The sequence below is a fragment of the Dysidea avara genome, chromosome 9, assembly GCF_963678975.1.
Source record: "Dysidea avara chromosome 9, odDysAvar1.4, whole genome shotgun sequence".
NCBI classification, from domain to species: Eukaryota; Metazoa; Porifera; class Demospongiae; order Dictyoceratida; family Dysideidae; genus Dysidea; species Dysidea avara.
In genome coordinates, this window is record NC_089280.1 from 35678337 (window position 1) to 35684388 (window position 6052).

The 6052-nt window shown below is 36.6% G+C and overlaps 1 long non-coding RNA gene across 1 annotated transcript; it reads left to right on the top strand.

The window, feature by feature from the left end:
* The first annotated feature begins 4094 nt into the window (after positions 1 to 4094).
* Positions 4095 to 5717, top strand: LOC136265959 (uncharacterized). Its single transcript, XR_010705840.1, has 2 exons — positions 4095 to 4257; positions 5214 to 5717. It is a non-coding gene; the product is annotated as an uncharacterized lncRNA (long non-coding RNA).
* Positions 5718 to 6052: the final 335 nt, after the last annotated feature.

Here is a 6052-nt window from a genome sequence, read left to right on the forward strand (position 1 = left end):
CATTGATGTATTACCCACTGCATACTTCTATGTTGTATCCTCATTGATAGCTCAACACATTATATAGAGTTTTGATTGAATGCCATAGGATGTTTGTATTTATTGCACTGCACAGATTGATTAAAAGAAAAATGGCTTTCACTAAATCAGTTGAAACCTGACACATTTATTCAAAACCAAGAATTTGTTTGTCTCTATCACCAGTAACTAAACAGGATCAGATATATGGGACAGGCCATAATTTGAGACAGTACATTAACTGCTGCTTTTTAACTTACCCGAATACAAGACTAAGTATAATTTATATAGTAGCTTCATTAATTTACATTAAAGTTATTTAAAAGAGGACATTGTTTGTGGAGTATATAGAATATCTGGTGGGAAAGGATCTGGGGGACACAATCCGCCAGATAATGTAAATAAATTAGAATTGTTCCATACCAAATTTCGCATATGGTACATACCATAATATTATGCTAATACACATATGGTACAACCATATGCTTAGGGTACAAAATATGCATACAGAATTAATGTCTGGTTGAAAACCACTTTGGAATTTCTTTTTGGTTAAATATACAGTGGGAATTGTCAGTTTTAACTACAAGCTTGGTGTTTAGGTTAGAATGCTTCCACTTAAGAATTGATTTTTTTATGGTTAAGTACATTAAAAAAAGTACATTTTAAACAATTGATATGGCAAATGTTTGGCAAAATTTATAGCACAATGGTGACATAGCCGTTCACAGGTTAAGAAGAAGAGGGTTTGTTTCCAGCTCATACACTAGTCTTCTTTACTTATTTGTTTTGGATAATAGTTGACTGTTCTATTAGAGTATTTTAATTTTTAGCTTTAATTTAAACTTTTCATACTCAATTTGGCCACTTATCGACTCTTAGAAGAGGTTGGTCTTCCCCTCACGTTTTCAATCTGTAGCTTCCACTAGCTTCCCATAGTTGAGTAAATATTGAGGGAGGCGCTTCACCATCCCAAGTACATCCTAAATTGGACCAAATCTACCCTAGTAGTCAAATCAGTGATACACTTTTAAGAAGGGTCACTGGCAATACTAAATAAGTCCATTTAGCAAGCTGCATAAGTAAAGTGAATTCACATATTGGTATATAAGTATGTATAGATTTTTCCACTATCGCACAGTCCTATTTAATTCCCTTTGCAACTTCAAATATAAAATATTTGCAATTGGTACTTCAAATATATTCATACTATGCAATTCCTTGTAGCACCATTGAGCAGTGTACACACTCAACCAGCATTTGATATGAGAACTGTACTTTACAAATCTAAGAACTACATATATTGAGTTTATTAACAAGTTGGTATCTTATCAACTGGACAATATTACTGTATTCATTGGTTCTTGTGGTAAAGTAAGAGCATTTATGAATAATTTACAGAGTAGCAATGACATTTCCATGGCATGGTTATTAGATTAGCCGCCACTTTTGCGTCTGATACATTTACACTGTTATTGCACACACAAATTGCAAACATCTTTTTTGAAAATTCATATGTTGGGGATAGTGTATGGCTTCTAGCTTTGCTGTAACTTTAGCAGTGAAGAATTTAGTTGTGGGAAGCTGTTCAAGTTTTGGCGCCCACTTAGTTGGGCATGAAAATTCATGCTTTAAGGTGTTTTTGCTTGTTAAACTTCTAAGTTTTCATTACACAAACTATCCTAGACATTGAAATAGTTTATGATATGTTTTTAGTTACTGTTAACTAGTTAGGCTTCTCTGTGGACTGTCAAATTTATCATAGTATTAGTAGCATTTCAAAGTGATTAGACTGCAGTGCAGATTAGTGTGTGTGTGTGTTTGTGGTGTGGCGTGGTGTGTGTGTGTGTGTGTGTGTGTATGTGTGTGTGTGTGTGTGTGTGTGTGTGTGTGTGTGTGTGTGTGTGTGTGTGTGTGTGTGTATGTGTGTGTGTGTGTGTGTGTGTGAGAGAGAGAGAGAGAGTGAGTGAATAGACTAGCAGCCCACAAAAACACATTAATTAATGTAATTCAGTGTGTGGCTGCACAGAAATGTTGTAGATTTCACTGGTTAATGTGTGCCATGTTCTATTAGCTGTTCACTTTTGGGATCGGATTATAGACAACTTGGTATTTGTTCAAATGCTACTTTACACAGTTACATTACACACTACACTGTCGGTCATATACAATAGTGACTCGGATGCACTGGTAAGAGATTTTCCAATTAACTGATATTTAAAACTTCACATAATGGTCAACATTTTTGTAACAAACATACGTATATGAAGATTCCATTATAATAAAATAATAACAATGTAACTAGGTGTTCATTGTATGCATGTTGGAAAGCGACATATGCATGTATTGTGACAGGCCAGCATGCACATCACATCATACGTATATTCCAGGTACATATAGGGAAGTGGTTTCTAAGTATTATCTCCTTTGAAATTATAGATTTCTAAATTTACAGTTGTAACTAAACACCACAGCATGCAGTACAACTCAACAGTTTGTAATGATGTTAAAATGTAGGGGAGGTGTGTGTTAGATGGAAATGTATGTAGTGTGCTTTTAATAAAGTAGTTTTGTCATATGGTTAGCTGACTTGTATTTGGAGGTCCTCCTAAGATCTCTGAGTTGATGTAATATTTCAGGGAAGATCTGTTATCATCTAGCTAGAAGGGACATGAAACCGTTTGAAAGTTTAAGAATGATATATCCATTTGTCCTTCAGATCACTCCTAATTGTATAGCTACTGTCTTATCTTCTTTGTACTTCACTATCTTTGTAATTCTGCATGTGTATCTGTAAAGCAATGAAAATAAATAAATTCAGCAGAGCAGTCAGATAAACTCTAATAGAACAGTCACCAATATGCTCCAATAGAGTAGTATACTCTTATAGAGTATTCATATAAATATCATGTATTATCAGATGTATTAAATGAGAAGGACACCTCATGGAAATGACATAGAACTGAATTTCAGGAATTTAAAATTCTGATCAGAGAAAGCTATATTAGTCATTGCAACGTTATATATTATGTAATATTATTTATGTGTTATCAGTCTGTTAATGCTATCCCACTAGGGACCTGTGAGAAGGCTAAAGTCTGTGAATACCCCCTCTTTCTGGAGCTTGTGGTCTTAGCTCATATCCGTAGTCTTCTTGGCACCAAAGAAAGTGACTTAGAGTTGCATCCATGCAACCACTACATTAGTGTGTTGGTGGCCAGACCGCTTTATCCTTTTAGAGTGATTGTTGGTGGAAACTCCCTCAAAAAGGAAAGAAAGCAATCTGGCGACACAACAACATGGAAACATTTGAATCCTACCACTTGGATGATTGAAAAGTCATAAATTCTTTGTATGTGTGTGCATGTATCAATAAGTTTTGTGTGTACACATACACTCCCTCCCCACACTTTGTAATGTTATGCCACATAGATACATACTCTTTTGAGGTTAGCACATGCAGTAAAATACGTTCCAAGTGGGCATTGTAAAATGTTTGATGTTAACATTTGAACCAAACAAAGGCATGTAGTCACTATACAGTTAGATGTAACTACTCAAAATGGGCAGCTGGCACTATAACTATGCTATAGCAGTATAAGCTCACACTCATGTAGTTTTACATAGCCACATGACACATGATAAGTCTGTTTTTTTTTTACAATTCCAGACTGAAGGATGTTAGTTAGCTACATGAAAACTATTCCAAAGTCTGATGGTGCTTTGGAAAAAGAATGCTTAGCTAAATGAATTGATGCAAGTTTGTAGTTGCTCAAATCTCAATAGAGGGCCTTCGGCTTTTGTAACACTGTTAGGCTATAAGTATTCTTCATGCAGGGTTGATGTCCCATTTGCGAGTGCCATTTGTACAAATTTCAAAAAAGGTGTGACTCTGGTTATACATAGCTGTCAAATGAAACTTACATGTGTGAAGCGTTTAGTCTAATGCGCATGCGTATGAGTGAATAATAAAATATTCAAGCGGAAATGACACGACAACTTTTTTAGCTTCGAAGGCGACTGTTATTCGAACACACGCAGTGATTAATATTTCAACCTGTGTCATCCGTGTAAGTGTGTGTAATTTACATTAGACCTTAAAAGGTTTCAGGTCAAATTGTAAGCTTATAATTCAGTATATAGCAGGTCAGTACAGGCCAATCTTGGCGGGGTGCTAGATACGTAGTTGATTAGGAAAGTCACAGTTCTGATTTATCCAGGGTAGCTACACGTCGTAAGGTAAGAAAATGCATTGTAATGCGTGATAGTCTATGTCATGTTATCATGTTGACTTGAGTCAGAGTGAAGCTATAGCTCAGTATATAGTCAGTGGTGACTCGGTCTGCATGGTCAAAGGCGTAGATATATTAAAGCTATCACAAGGGGACTCACCACATTCTCTTTTGTGCTCTCTTCATGTCAGGGGCGACCTCGTGATTATCACGCTGAGTAGCCTTATTCGTGCCGGCTGGTCAGTAGATCAGTATTCTGGGAACTGAAAGCACCACATACAACTGAAGTTAGTCTAGCTAACAAACAGTCACATCTATGCAAACTGCGTATACATTGTTGGGACCCTTTCATTAGCTATGGGAGAATAAACGTCTTAATGATTAAGACAAAATATACATTACAAGCATACAGGGGCCTAGACACAGGGGTACCATGTGCTGATGGATCAGTACAGGAGCCCTGGCAAGACTTACATTAACTAAAGGTAAATTAAATTACAATACACAAAAAAAACAAAAAAAAACTATATCTACATATATGTAATACTTAAAGTTTACCTAAGGTGGTCTAAAAGATCCCAGCCCGGGGAGGCTCTAGAATTAAAAATTCTGTAAGAACAGGACACAGCAATGCGAGCTGCCTGCTCAAACAAGGATCTTATGGTTTTCTTTGGCACTTCACAAGCAGTAGCCATTTGAGCAATTGTTTCTGGCAAAAAGTGGCCTAAACAACCAATTTCAATTGGAACAAGATTGACAGTTAACCCAGAAAGCTGGAGGTCATATTGCAAGGAGCTATATCGATCTTCCTTTCTAGCTCTAGCAGCAAGAAGATGTTGCTGGGTATTAGTTGGTACTGTCAATTCGAACAAACAAATGGAATAGCTGAAATGATGTCACATGTAGTCTTTAATTGCCAAGGGGTCTTTGCAGTGTTCAATTGCATGTTCATTATTGTTACAGGAGCTATTCTATGTGTTCAGTGTCTGGAAGGCAGTCAAAGGCACAGCAAGAGAACCTACATCAAAGAGAATATATACCAGCCAAAGAGGGGACAATGGGTCCTTGGGTAGTGGAGAGCCCAAGGGAGAGCCATTGGCAGGTGTATGGACCACTCAACAGCAACCACAACAGAGGCCAATCTCACCAACAACCTTTCAGGTTCTGGATAACACCATTCAACCTGATGACTACAGGATCTAACTTGCCTACTCATCCTGTCAGACAACAGACGGATCCTGGGGACCAGATAGCACCATCATCACCAAGATCTACTAGAAGGACAATGAGTTATTTTAGTGAACTACAAGTTGCTCCAGACAAGCCATTGGATCCATACAAGTACATTAATTTTGTAACTCACATTTCATAATACAAGTTTTTGTGGTTGTATTATAGCTATTTGTGTAACCTATAAGAAATCGTAGTGTCATCTGACCATTTATATAACCCTTAAAATGTAGTAAACACACGTGGGTGCTACCTACAAGGTTTTAAACTGACCCAAATACCTACATATAAGCGTGGAGTGCATGTATAGTATGTCAAAACTAAATATTATTAGTCGTTGCATATATTTCTTCAAGCCTTATTCAAAATCAACACAAATACTGATTCTCAAAAATACAAGTTTATGTAAAAATGCATATACATAGCTGTGTATCTTGACAACTGGTTTACAATCACTGAACAAATCAGATTAATGGTGCTTGTCAACAAGATAGTTGCTGGAACCATTTTACCATGCCACATGTCTAGTATCTTGTCATCAACCACAAGCTCATTGGGATACAGTGAAACCT